The sequence below is a fragment of the Miniopterus natalensis genome, chromosome 4, assembly GCF_054644295.1.
Source record: "Miniopterus natalensis isolate mMinNat1 chromosome 4, mMinNat1.hap1, whole genome shotgun sequence".
NCBI lineage: Eukaryota > Metazoa > Chordata > Mammalia > Chiroptera > Miniopteridae > Miniopterus > Miniopterus natalensis.
In genome coordinates this window covers 54,402,648-54,416,855 of record NC_142084.1, presented here as the reverse complement: position 1 = coordinate 54,416,855, position 14,208 = coordinate 54,402,648, and positions in this window count along the sequence as shown.

The window sequence follows — 14,208 nt, the reverse complement described above, 5'->3', positions numbered from 1 at the left end:
TATCTTATACAGCGCTTGGAATGTACATTTTGGATGAAGAGCCAGCAAACTTTTCTGTAAAGGGCCAGACAGTAAATATTTAAGGTTTTGCAAATGTCACAATGTCTCTGTTGCATGCTTTTCTTTGTTTTAAAAAATTCTTTAGCCCAGCCAGCGTGGCTCAGCAGTTGAGCATCAACCTATGATCCAAGAGATCTTGGTTCAATTCCTGGTCATGGCACATGCCCGGGTTAAGGGCTTGATCCCCAGCAGGGGGTGTGCAGGAGGCAGCCAATGAATGACTCTCATCATTGATGTTTCTACCTCTCTCTCCCTCTCCCTTCCTCTCTCTGAAATCAATAAAGACATTTTTTAAAATTATTTAAACAACCATTTGAAAATGTAAAGTAATTCTTAGCTCCAGGGCTTACTTGGACTGTAGTTTGCCCATCCCTGTTTTAGACTGTAGACTATTTTAGATTCCAGACAATGGACTAATAAATAAGCAAATTCTACAGTAAGTACTATGAATGCAGTCAGCTGTCAAATGCAATGGAAAGTAAAGGGGAAGAGGCCAGCCTCAGTTAAAATGGTCTTAGCTAAAGAAAAGGCCACATTTACACTAAGGCCTGAAGGATAGGGAGGAGCCAGTCACAGAACAAAAGAAAATCTTCCCGACAGAGAAGAACCCATAGTACAGGTGCTGAGGTGGAAAGAGCCTGCTTGTTCCAGGACTGGAAGGAAATCTGTGTTCCTGGAACTCGTGAGAGAGAAAAAAAACAAAGTGTGACTTTCTGTTTGGGAGTAAGGCAGGAGCCAGCTTTGCAGACTTTGAAAATGATCCCCGTAAAGTAAAGCATTTGAAGCCAAAATGGAGTTAGAGGAGATAAAATCAGCAGATTATATGTCTCGGGAATATAGACAAAGTGAAACAATAACCAGAAGGTGGTGGATCAAGGATTGACTTCTGGGGCAAAATTAAAAGTTAAAGAGAAATAGAAGGCTTTGATTATATCCTCAAGCAATTTAAGACAATTATTAAACTTTAAGTTCTTTATTATTATTCAACCTTGAAATAAATTCATCACTGAGGCTTGTGTTCTGACCTTCATTAACCAAACAAAGTTTAGAACAAAATCCTTACATATCCACCTACTTGGGTTTGTTTTTTTTTAAGTTTATTCTTTCCCAGTTAAAATTACGTTAAAGTGCTCATTTTTGGAAGGCTACATGAGAATAACACTGTTGCCTCTGGGGAGCAAGTGTGAGGGTCTGTAGCATAGAGGTAGAAGGGGGACAATACACCACGTATTTCACTGCACCTCCAGAATTTTGAACTACCATGCGACTCTAGTACCTATTCAAAAAGCAAACAAATAAAATTAAATTCAAATTAAAATTTTTAAGCTGCATTGATTTTGTACAGGCCCAGAAAAAAATTAAACGCTTCTCTAAAAGTTCATTTGACTAGGAAAAATGGGGAATTTTGCCATTCCGATATTTTCAAAATATGATTGAGGTGACAGCTTTGCAAAGCGTATATATATTTAAAACAATATGATACCTAAAAATGTGTAAATTAATGAAATAATTTAGTCTAAGAGAGTGGAAGCAGTACAAGCAGGGATTTTAAAGTCAACTTATTGGAAAACTTTGGAAGTTCTTCAAAACATTAGTTACCATGTGACACAGCAATTCTATTTCTTAGTATAAAAAGTGTACACAAATGTTCATAGTAGCATTATTCATAGTAGCCCAAAAATGAAAACAACACAATTGTCCCTCAACTGATGAACAAATCAATAAAATGTGGCCCATGGTTACCAAGAGAAATTCAATGCTTTTCACAGTAACTGATTTTTTTCAGAGTATACATTTTTATGTTACAAACAAATCATGGGTTTCTTATATTCATTTATTCCAACATTTCCTCATATGTCTTTAATGACTATAAAATACTGGAATAAACAAAAAAGAAGAAATAAAATGTGGTATATTCATGCAATGGATTATTATTAGGCAATAAAATTAAATGAAGTACTGAGAAATGCTACCACATAGATGAATCTGGAAAACATTATGCTAAGTGAAAAAAGCTAGTGACTACAGAGCATATAGTGTACGATTCCATTTATATGAAACATCCAGAAGAGGCAAATTCATAGAAACAGCAAGTAGATTAGTGGTGGCCTGGCTGGTGGAAGCAGGATTGGGAGTGACTGCTAATGGTATTAACTTATAGTGGGGGTGGCGGGGTGTAATGCTCTAAAATTAAATTGTGGTGATGGCTGCATAACACCATGAATATAATATAAACCACAGAAGTTTACACTTTAAGTGGGTAAGTTGTATAGTATGTAAATTATATCACAATAAAGCTGTTTTTTTAAAGTCACCTTATAAAGGGCTACTCAAATATCACATTGTCATTCATGTTAGGATCACAGACACTTAAAAGACTGACACTGCACCTGAAACTAATACAACAGTGTATGTCAATCATAATAAAAAATTAATTTTTAAAAAACTAACAGTGTCAGTATATAAACAGTTGAGCTTATAAAAATGGACACCAACAAGGCATTTTTTGTTACAAAAAATTAGTTTGGATTTCTTACTTTTTATGCCAAAAGTATGATCTCCCTGGAGCTAGTCATTCTGGAACACATCAGGTTGCCTGCAGTGACCCTCTTCCCTAACTGCCCTCGATTGTGCAAGGCAGTGGGCTAAAGCGGAGAAAATATTACAAAACTATAAATAGTCCCAAATCAATGAGAATGGCCTTTAGGAAGCACTTTGATCCTCACAGATACTCAGCCTGTATGTGCCAGGACTGCAATTCCCTTCTGCCCAAAAAACAGCACGGGTCATAAAACCACAGAGAATCTGCAAATAGGTAATCTACTTGGGAGTAGTGAAGCATAAGTTCCACTGCATATTTATGGCTGATTCCTCTAAATTGCCCTCCATTCCTGACAGATTGTGTTAGGGACAAATATGAGCAATAATTTCCTGTGTTATAAAACATTCCTGCTACTTTCTTTATATAGGCTTGTTTTGCCACCTCTGTGTCTCTATTTCGTCAATAGTAAAGGAATATAAAAGAGTTCTTATGAATATTAAATCTATTAATATCATACAGAAAAAGATTAGAAGAGTATCTGGCACATAGGATTTGGCTCAATAAATTTTATTCTCTTTTACTTTTTTTCTGAAGAAGCATATTTATTTTAAGAAAAATCCTAAATATGGTTAATTCAGTTGTTCAGTTAGTCTGTACTGTTAATATTCAATGAGAGTCTAGTTAATGCTATTTACAGCAACAATGAAATGAGAGATGAGATGTTATTTGAATTCAGCAGAACGCAAAAGTAGCAACAATACCCAAATTCTCCCAAAGTTCTGAGAAATCTAATCTCATTTGGACTTCAGTCTGATGGCAAAGAGGAGCCAATGCAGAGTTTGTATGAGGTGGGACTTGATCAAGCTTGTGTTTGAGAAGATCACTCTGACAACAGAGTGGAGCACAGAAGGGAGGGGCTGTTGAGAAAGAGGCCCTAGTGCACGACTATTTCAATTATCCAGACAAGAAATAAGATTGAAACCCAAGGCAAAGAGTGACTGCAGGGATGGTGATAAATGATCTTCAGTGGCCATCACACCTCCAAAATATTATATTTAGTAATTACCTGCTTTTTAGTTTATTCTAATAACTCAACTTGTGTAGCGTGAAAAAGTGATGTTTGTTGCAATGGGCTTAAACACTTGGCTTCAAGATCTGATACAGGAAAATATGAGTAAAGGTTATGAATTTATCTCCTGTTTCTTGCTCATGAGTTGCTTTGACGTTTCACAGTGATGACTACTCTAGGAAAAAGTTAGCACTGAAACTTGAAAAGGATTGTGTCACAGCACCTTCCTCTGTTAGAAAACTCCCAGAGCCTGGGCCAGAGGCTCTGCCTGAGAATCCCGCACACCTTCTCCAAGGGGCCCGCAGGGGGAGGGACGAGTAGGGCCAAAGGCCTCTGTCAGAAAGAACCACAGTTGCTGCTCTGTCCATGGCACCTCATTTAGATCTTCTGAGGGCACTAGGGATTAGCCTGACAGCTGTCATTCTATTGCAGAACAGGCTCCAATTTCCCTAACACAAGGAGAAAGTCGAGAGTTATCTGTTCAATAATATGCTGCATTAGCATCCTTTATTTTCTGACTATTCAAGTGTTTTTAATGAATAATTTCATCAGCTGTAGTCTTAATCCTATGGAATCAATAATGGAAGCATGGAGAAGAGCAGTGTCTTACCCAAAGGGGTGCAGTAGTAAATCAGCACCCTATCTGACCTTATACCCAACATTACAGCTAGTACAATTAGTAAAATTGCAACCCAGGACTCCACCAGATATTGTTCACATAGACAGAAGATAAGCCAACCCCATCTTTCGTGAGATGGGAAGCAGAAGAAAAAAGAAAATAAATGTCAAAATTAGACAATCCAAGAAGTGAGAAATAAGCAAAATAAATAAAAATTTTAATCGTCAATGCTGGAAAAACACACTTTTATACTCAAACACTTGTAGCAAATAATGCCCTCAATGACATTTCATAAAACACGAAACTCCACACACAATATTTCTCTAGTTTCAAGAAATGTTGTAGATCAATAATTTATAAAGCAATGCTTTCTGTATAAGCCTACCTTTCTGTACCTCATTTTTCCCAGGACTCTATCTCCAAGATTTTCCTTTTATCTTTTATGCTGAATGAAAGTAGTAACCTTTATGGCGAACATCCCAAGATATAAACCCTCAAATAAACAAATACAAACTGTGCAATACTGCATGATTTAAATCATTTCTCAGGAAGCAAAATATTCTTCTTCTCTGATACATGCTAGTATATTTGGGGCCATAAATTCTGCTATATTCATCCATTATTTTTTCTTCACAAGTCTCTTTTCTTAAATAGAAAAATGGTGGTTTAAATAAATAAACCAGGTCTCCACAACCACAATTTTAAGTATTATCTCTTTAGAAAAAGTACACTAAGATTCATCTTGTTCCTTCTATTCTTAAATTTTTTTTCCTTTTATACTTCCCAACTCTTACCATCCTCCAACACAACCAAGAATCAAATAAATCAGAAATAAATCCATGTTCCAAGGGCATTTACCTGGGAAGGGTTTTGTTCTCAGAAGGACAAAGTGCATTGCAAAGCCAGTATTCCCCAGGGGGCCGATTAGAAAAGGACTTTCAAGACACACACACACACACACACACACACACACACACACACACGAGCACACGAGCACACATGCTCTTCCCATAAACTGAAACAATAAGGAGGAAGGTCAAAACATCTCTGCTCCCCTGGGGGGGAAATAGTGCGTTATTTTTAAGAAAAACTGAGGCTTGTGATTTTTTGTCATTTGAGCATCTCACTAAAACTGGTGTCTCCATTATCCTTGTAAGTAGGAGATTTACCACCACCTTACACTCCTGGCTCGAGGAAAGTCATGGAACAGGATTTAGGTTCTAGAAAACCCTTCAGAGCTGTAGATAGCAAAGCAAAGCACAGGTTACTTAAAATTCTCAACCAAATTGAAAATCATAGCTATCATGTACTGGGCATTGGCTATGTGCCAGGCATTGTACTCAGAGCTCAAATGTGCTATATCCTTACCACAATCTACTGTCATTAACATGGTAACAAAAGTCAGGTGAAGGGGATTAAGGGATTTGCTCAAGATAACCAATAAATAGCCAGGCCTGGATTCAAAGTCATATCCATTTGAGTGATTTGTTCCACAAACATTTGACAAGAGCCTACTTGGAGCCAGGCACTGTTCTAGCCCCCTGGGGATGTAGCAGGAAGCTTGAATTCTAATAGGGGGAAAAGAAGATAGACAAATATGTGTATATATAGGTAGATATAGATGTATAGTCAGGGAGTGAGGATTATCAGAAAGAAAAATAAAGCAGGCTGAGAAGGCAGAGTGGCAGAGTGAGGCCTGCAGTTTTGGGTGTGGTATCCAGGAAAGGCTTCGGTGGGAAGGTGATGCCTGAGCAGCGCCTGAAGGAAGCAAGTGAAAAAGTCATGCAAATAGCTGCTCATTTTTTTAATCAGCATAAGTTTTTTTTAATCAGAGCTAAAATTCCCTTTTGTCTTCTAACAGCACTTATGGCCATTATCCCCACAGATTTTGTGCCTTGACTTTTTTCATCACGGAGCAAGATTAATTTAGAGTCACATTCACAACCACACCTTCCAGGACAAAGAACGATGCTCAGACCACTGTTTCTCTAGGGTGGCAAGGTACCTCCTGGACATTGATCCACCAATATTTTTTACTTCCTTTCATAAAAACATTGTCAAGGAAGACTTCCCAATCTCTAAAATCCCTGGGAGGAGTGGAGATGGACAGGGTGACCCTTGCCTTCAGAGGGGTGTTTGTGGAGAACCACCCTCCCCATGCCGATGCTGATGCCATTTTCTCAATGCCTCCCCCACTGGAGCTCCTGCGTCCAGGAGCACAAGTGTCCCCAGCCTACTCCCTAGAGAACTACTCCCAAATGGTCAAAGATCAGACTGGTTACTGAGAAAGAGGCTTAGCCTAGGACATTTTTACCCTTCAGCTGTTGCATGTGAAAACAAATACACATTCCACTCTCTCCCAGAGCAGGTGAAGGCATTTCATAAGCAATGGTCAGCTGGATGGCTTTACACAGAGTTTCCCACCCCTTTTGCATTTTTTCTCCTAGGGAGAAAAAAATCTTCTTTCTGGCAGCAAATTTCCAGTCCTGATTTTTCTCTATGGCTCACACCTTCTACAAATACAAATTTATTGAGGAATACACTGAGCGCTCTGTACTTGCTGCTGTGTGACTCTAAAAGGCATTTCCCAAAGCTAGGGTCCCAGACTTGGAAGGGCTTAGATTCTAGGTGGAAAACAGAAACAGGTAAGAAACATACAGAATCTGTGCAATAGTGACACAAAGGAGTTCAAAAGTGAGCGCTGGAAGGCTTTGTGGAGACCTACGCTGACCTTGCAAGGACTGCCGGTGTTTTTGTACAGGAGTGGCTCCGAAGGCCCTTCCCAGTGAGGCAAGAGTCAGGCGTGAGCAAGATGAGCGGGAAGGTCAGTGAACAGACTTGTTCCATCAGAGGTTACGGCATCAGCATTCATGGGTGTGTATGTGTAATTGGCAACCCGTGGATATTATTCTTTTTATTCCTCTCTCTCAGGAGTAGATAAATGGAAAACTACAATGCAAGATGATTCATATATTTTCAAGGGAGAGCTAGAATAATTTAATATGGGGAGATATCCCAAACCAGTACTATCATTTCCCCAGAGGGAAAAAAAAATACTTCTCAAAGGACCCAGCAGTGCACTTTAACCGCCTTATAGCCCCACCTGGACCTGTATTTGTGAATGTCACTCTGCACACAAAACAACAAGAAGAAATTTTCAAGGTGCTAATATTTTTCTTCCTCTCTCCTCTTTCCCCGCTTTCCTGGGGAATATGTTTGCCCTCTGAGCCTGCACCTGCTCTCTGGTTTTGTATACTGCACATTCCTATGGCGTTTCAGTGAATATGCATAAACTCACAGTCATCACACTAGAATGAGCAGCATTGCAAGAACCCGAATGTGCCATGGAGATTCACGGCCAGGATACGTAGGCTGAGCTGAAAGCAAGAACTAGGGTTATTTTGTGATCTTACTTAACACCTACATCTTCTCGCCTTTCTAATGGATTATTGTGCTTCTCTGGGTCCATGACTCACTAGCCCTTGCATATAGATATATGGATTGCCCATTTATAAGGGATTTTTTAGGGGGTATGGATCTGGAACCCCCAGACAATAAGAAAGTTCTAAAGCTGTACAGTTTTCTGAAGGAAAGAGCCCATGCCGCTCAAATATTTTATTCTAAAGTTTGGCTGGCAATAGCATCAAATTGATTTTAGCGACTTTGTTTTACTTGTAGATGATGACTGGCTCAGCCACAGCTTAAGTCTGCATCACTGTAATCAGTTCTAGGCTGAGAGAGGAGGAATTATGCCTGACAGGTAATTAAAAAAACTGACAGGGAATAGCATTTGGCCTCTTTGGAGGTGAACTGCAGTTTGTAAAAGATAATCTAAACCTAATTTACCAAAACCCCAGTAGGCAAAGCTTGAGAAGCACTGCCTCTGCATTATGTTTGTATTAAATTAATCTCTCTTTATCTTTTACTGTTCTTTAAAGTTTCACCTTAATGTGGAACAGAAGGACTAAAATTTTGCACAGCCTGAATAGGGATACACTTGTTTCTGAGTCACTGCTGAATATGAGATGCAGAGACTGGGAATGCCGGCCGCCTGGGCTGCAATTGAGACTGTACTGTCCAGTGTCAAAAGATTGGGTGTTCGCTCACGCTGCTGAAGGATGAAGGACTGAAACAGCAGGTGCTAAGATCTCAGCAGTAAGGAATGAAATGTTTGGAACTGTACCCTCGTTTCAAGTAAGGGGGAAAGAAACAAGCCCCTGGTCCCATCTATGGCGAGTTGTTTTAAGGTTTCCTACTGTTGCATGGAAGAAAAGTACCTCATTTTCTTATGTATGGAAAGAGTTACTTCTCAAAAGTTTGGTGTCTATAGAAGTACAGGGGCCATATGGGTGAGATCCAGAAAGGTATCAATTTCCAGTAGTTAGATTGGGTCCCGGGGAAGACTGGGAAGGAGTTGCTGGGTGAGTATGCTCTCCCCAGGCACAACCTAGATCTCCCTTTTGTTATAACCTGCTTTCCACCCACAGAAGTGGCGTTTTGCCCCATGCACTACCCAAGAGAAACTCATGGTTTAGTTCTTGGGAGCTAAGGATGGAGATCAGTTCTGCACTACCTTTCTCTGCTTAGGTTACAAAGAGAGGAGGGAAGAGTTATTCTCATCATTCCCAAGACCTTGGGGTGTTATTTCCTAGCAAATGAGGAGAGGAAAAACCAACTAGCATCTCACACTTTTTTCTCTGTCCATTCCAGGAATTTTGTGCTAAACCCAATAATAAATCAACATTGTATCCTGAACTGAGGAGAAATTGTCTGCTGTAATCAAGAGGACAGTTGAACACTACAAAGGACAAGCTTTACAAGAAACAAATTTTCCTTCCTTGTGAGGGCTTTGTGGGAGAGCCAGATGTCAGCAGAATTTTGAAGGCTGCCTTCCGAGTTTTCATGTATACATTACTCTTTGGGAGCAGTAAGTAGGGTAATGGTTCTTCATTTTAATGTTCTGGTGATGGGAGCCATCCATTTGTCACCTTTCTTATTATTCCCTTCATGAGATAAAGGAGTATGGGGTGCTAAGGCAAAGACTGTCTCACAACCAGGCTCAGATGCCTCGAGGACCACCCCTCTAAACCTGTCACATCCTCACATAACAGCAAATAGGTCTGCAAAGAAAAAAAAAGGAGCAAACCAGAAGCACTTCCTCTCTATTTCCTCCAGCTCCCGGAGGGTCCTCCACACATCCTCTGCACCTCTTATGGCCTTGCTCAGGCTCCCTATGAGTAGAGGTACACAGGATTTCCGTATCACAGAATGGCATACCAGATCACCCACGACTGCACAGTAAAGCTTCTGTTCGTGTAGAAGATCTCCTCACTTCAGGCATCTCCACTAAAACTCAGAGCCCCCTAGGAAAGTGATATCATAAATTATTGCCAGCCATTACGTTAAATAACAATGAACACCTCAGCAAGGAAAGACAGTCAGATGAAAGTAAGAGACTTTCATCTATGACACAGCAGAAAGTGTTAGTGAAGAAAATGACTTGGAGGAGAGTTAAGGGGCCTGGAAGGTGGCAACAGCTCTGAAGCAGGGCAGGAGAGATGTATTCTGCCCATCCAATGAGGAGTAGTAAGCTCAGAATTGGACAAGTGTAAAATGGTGATGATACTAAAAGCTCTTGCCTTACACAATCATTGTGAAGAAGGAACAGGATTGTGCACATTTTAAGCGTTCTGAACTGAACATGCTATATTTGTATTGGTTCGATATTAACGGATTTAATTCTAAGACTGGCCCTTAGAATTTTCTTACCTGTCTATGGCTGCCAGCCTTTAACTCTTCAGAGGAAAGGTACACGGTCCTTTGGACTAAATTTTAATACAATTATGATTAACTTGGGGTATGTGATGATAAAACATTTAACTACTTCTCATCTAAACATATATTTTTCTAATTAAATGGCTGCAAAAATGGCAGATTGTTATATTCAGGATGTGGTTAGCAACCAGTAATAAGGTACCTGGGCACTCCCATTCTGATAGATGACCAACTTTTATCTTTGATAATCTTCCATCTGCACTGTAGTGGCTGATCGTTGGCTTCTGATTATAGGAAATAGCACCTATCCCAATTTCAGTAACCAAAGGCTGGCTTGTGCAAACCCCATAGCCTTTACAGCATTCTGGTTCTTCTGTGCTTTTTATTTTTTCACAGTTAATGACTCCAAACATCATAGACATTTCTGCCTCCCTGACATTTCTCCCACCATCTCACCTTTATGGAGCTCTCTCACTCCTTTTTGCTTTCACAATTTAAAAAGCATGAGCTTTAGATTTCAAATATAACTAGGTTTGAATTCCTAGTTTGGAAAACTAGGTTAACATCCAGTATTGGAACAAACCAATATTATGTGCCTCTTGACATACTGCACAGGTTATAACTATGACCTCAGGCAAATCATTTGACTCCTCTGAAACTCTGTGTCCTCACTTATAAAGTAGGGTTGTTATAAGAAAAGAACAATAAGAGAGAGAACACGGAAAAGCTTTGGGTAACATGCCTAGCCAACAGAAGACACGCTATACACTTTAATTCCCCCATTTCTTCTGCTATAGCCAAGAAAACACCCTCACTGTTCCAATCTTCAGGGATCTCTCTTCTGAATTTCTCTCTCATATACCATCTGCCTACTCAATTCCACTCTAAGCATGTTGGGGGAAAAGAAATATGTCTTGCAGTTCTTCAAGACTCCATTTGGTGCTTGTTGGTGGTGTCATGTATTATTACATCTAGTAAATTATTAAAAACTGGCTTTTGTTCTTCTTAATGAAAATAAATCATATCACTGGCCTTTCCATAATTTTCTAAAAGTTGTCTCTTTCTCCACATGTTTTCCAGAAATAGTGACAGCTGAACCAGTAAGAGTCATAGCAGAAAACAGAATTCAACTCAGCTCTAAAAAATAATCTTTAACAAAGATTACTTTTAGAAATGTGAGCAGTTAAGGGAACCAAAAAGGCATGTTGAGGTCCCTAGAGATTAAGTACACAGGAAGCAGCTACCATCCACGGGCTGAGAGGGCGAGAAGAGCCAGGCAACAGCAGGTGCTGTGGTCATGAGGGATATAGCCACTGCCAAAGATAAGAGGCCAAAGCAAAGCAGTGAGTGTCCCAGCAGGATAAATTCCCTGACCTCTCACTCCTCCCATACTTTGACTTCCTGTCAGTATTTTCCATTGGCTGAATCTGTTTAGATATTAGGGGCAGAGGAGCCCAGGTGATGCAGTCCTCGGTTATCAGCCTCCATGGTATGGAGCAGAGCAAAGGGAAGAAAATGATGTAGGATGGGAACAAACAAAGAATAACCGATATAGGGCTACCTTCAATTTGTAAATCCAAGGGTACCAGAAGTTTTCATTTTTGCCTCATATCACAGAACAGAAGGTAGGGTTTCAAAAAGCTAGCCCAGCCCAGCAGGGCATCAACCTAGGATCCAGGAGATCACAATTCGATGCCCAGTCAGGGCACATGCCCGCGTTGCGGGCTCGATCCCCAGTGGGGACGGGGGTGCAAGAGGCAGCTGATCAATGACTCTCTCATTATTGATGTTTCTATCTCTCTCTCCTCCTCTCCCTTCCTCTCTCTGAAATCAATAAAGATATATATTTTTTAAAAAGCTAGCCCAGGTATGGATGAAAAGGGGATTCTGCAATAAAACTAACAAATTCAATGACAGATAGGAACCTCACCAGGTAACCTGATCACAAATTCCTAACTGGGCAGGTCATGGTGGGTAGTCAGTCATACCCAGGCATATAAAAGGTTTATCTTTGCCTTAAGCAAGCCCTGTCCATTGTTGTGGTGCATCGAGGTTAACACACCTTTAAAATGACTCTTTTTTTAGACCCCTCAGAAGCATAACCACCCTCAAGAGAGCACATAATCTTAACTATCCTGTAATCCAACCCCTGCCTTGCTTTCTTCTACCTTCGTGTAACCTTCCTTATGCTCCTTCCTTGATTCCAAAAGCATTAAAAAAACTACAAACTGTCATTCCCCAGAGCATTTAAATCTTGCTTCTTGGTATTGTCATCCATTTGGCTCAAATAAAATCATAAAAATTCTCTCCACAGGTTTGAATGTTTCTTATACTGACAAAGGTTAACATCCAGTATCAGGACAAAGCAATATTATGTGCCTCTTGTCATAGGAGGACACAGCATCACTCCTGTGGCTGCCCTACCAAAAATCACAGCCTAAATTTAATTACATAAACCCACACTGAGGGGCATTCTACAAAACATTCTCCAAAACTTTTAAGGTCATGAGAGATGGAGAATGACAGACGAACTCTTCCAAATTAAGGGAGACTAAAGAGATATGAAAACTAAACGCAACACGTCATCCTGGATTGGATCCTGGATCAGGACACTTTTATCTTTTACTCTAAAGGACATTAGTCAGACAATTGACAAAATTGGAGTAAAATCTATAGATTAGGTAAGCATACTTTCATTATTAATTTTCCTGATTTTGATAATTGTACTGATTACATAAAAGAAGGTCCTTTTCTTGTTTGAAGGAAATGCAGTGCTAACGTATTTCATACTAAAGGACACAGAGTCTCCAACTTATTCTCAGGTGGTTCAGAAAAGTGTGTGTGTGTGTGTGTGTGTGTGTGTGTGTGTGTGTGTAGAGAGAGAGACAGAGAGAGAGACAGAATGATCAAGCAAGAAAATAGGAGAAAATGTAAAGTTTGGTAGATTTTGTTGAAGGGTATCCAGCATTTCTTGTCCCATTCTGTGAACTTTTGTGTAAGGATAAAGTTAGTTGAAGGGGGTGGGGAGAGAGAGAGAGAAGCTCTCTAGCCAATGATTGAGGATGATGCTGAAAAGAACTGCTCATTTATGTCTAGAGAATGGCTAGTTCACCACTGTTTCAGCAGCACCTCATTAAATGCATGTTACTCAGACTGCGTCTGGGCACCCAATGACTTCTCCTCTCATTATAGAACTCCCACAGGGAATTTATATTCTTTTCATTAAAATTTGTTCTGTTTTTATTTCTAATGGTCTGGTCTCAATATTTCAACGTTGGAAGCTGCCTCTAAGGCTTTCTGGAGGTATAAACTATCACTTTAAATTAGGAAGAAACCAAATAAAGCAAAAAGCCATGACATGTCTTTGTTAGAGGGCTTGGCATGAAATCACAGGATTTTCTGCCACTTGTGTGAGAAAGTGAGTGAGTGACGAGCACAGTACTTATGCCAGCCTTGGAATTGGACTCTTTTCCTCCTTCAAAATAGAGCTGCTAATACCTGATACTGGCTTTCTGGGGGAATCGTTGCAATTTGCTTATTTCCCCACTGCCTCATCTGGTCCCCTGAACAGACTATGTATAGTTCCTGGGATAAGTAGTATTTTTATAGAAACCCGTCTCTGTCAATATATAATATTGACTATTGAAAAGACTATGATTACATATATGATATGTACATGCCTCTTTCTAGATGTCTTTGAGAAAACCAATAACCGCAATGATTCTGAGTGTGGGAAAAGCATGGCTAAACCTATTACAAGTTCAAGGAAAGTTAGAATAGGATCCCAGCTTTTTAAAATATTCTGATAGTAACTGGGGAATTTGGGTGGTTTTGGTGGTGATTGTTTTTGCTTGGGGAGTTTGGAGATGGAAAAATGTTCATGTTTTTCAGCATGCTGCCTATTTTAGTCCAACAAATGTTATCGCTGAAATCTAAGAAAAAAATGAGGAAATTCTACGTCATGACATAGGATTGAACAATGGAAACCATGGCAGCAAGTATCAGCATAATTGCTTTTAAATTTTAGACTACCAGGTAAGTATGATTCATTAGCTTAAGTATCATTTTTTATGACACCAGAATTTCAATGTGTTATTATTTAACATGCATGCATTAGGCACCTACTGTGTGCCAGGAACCAGG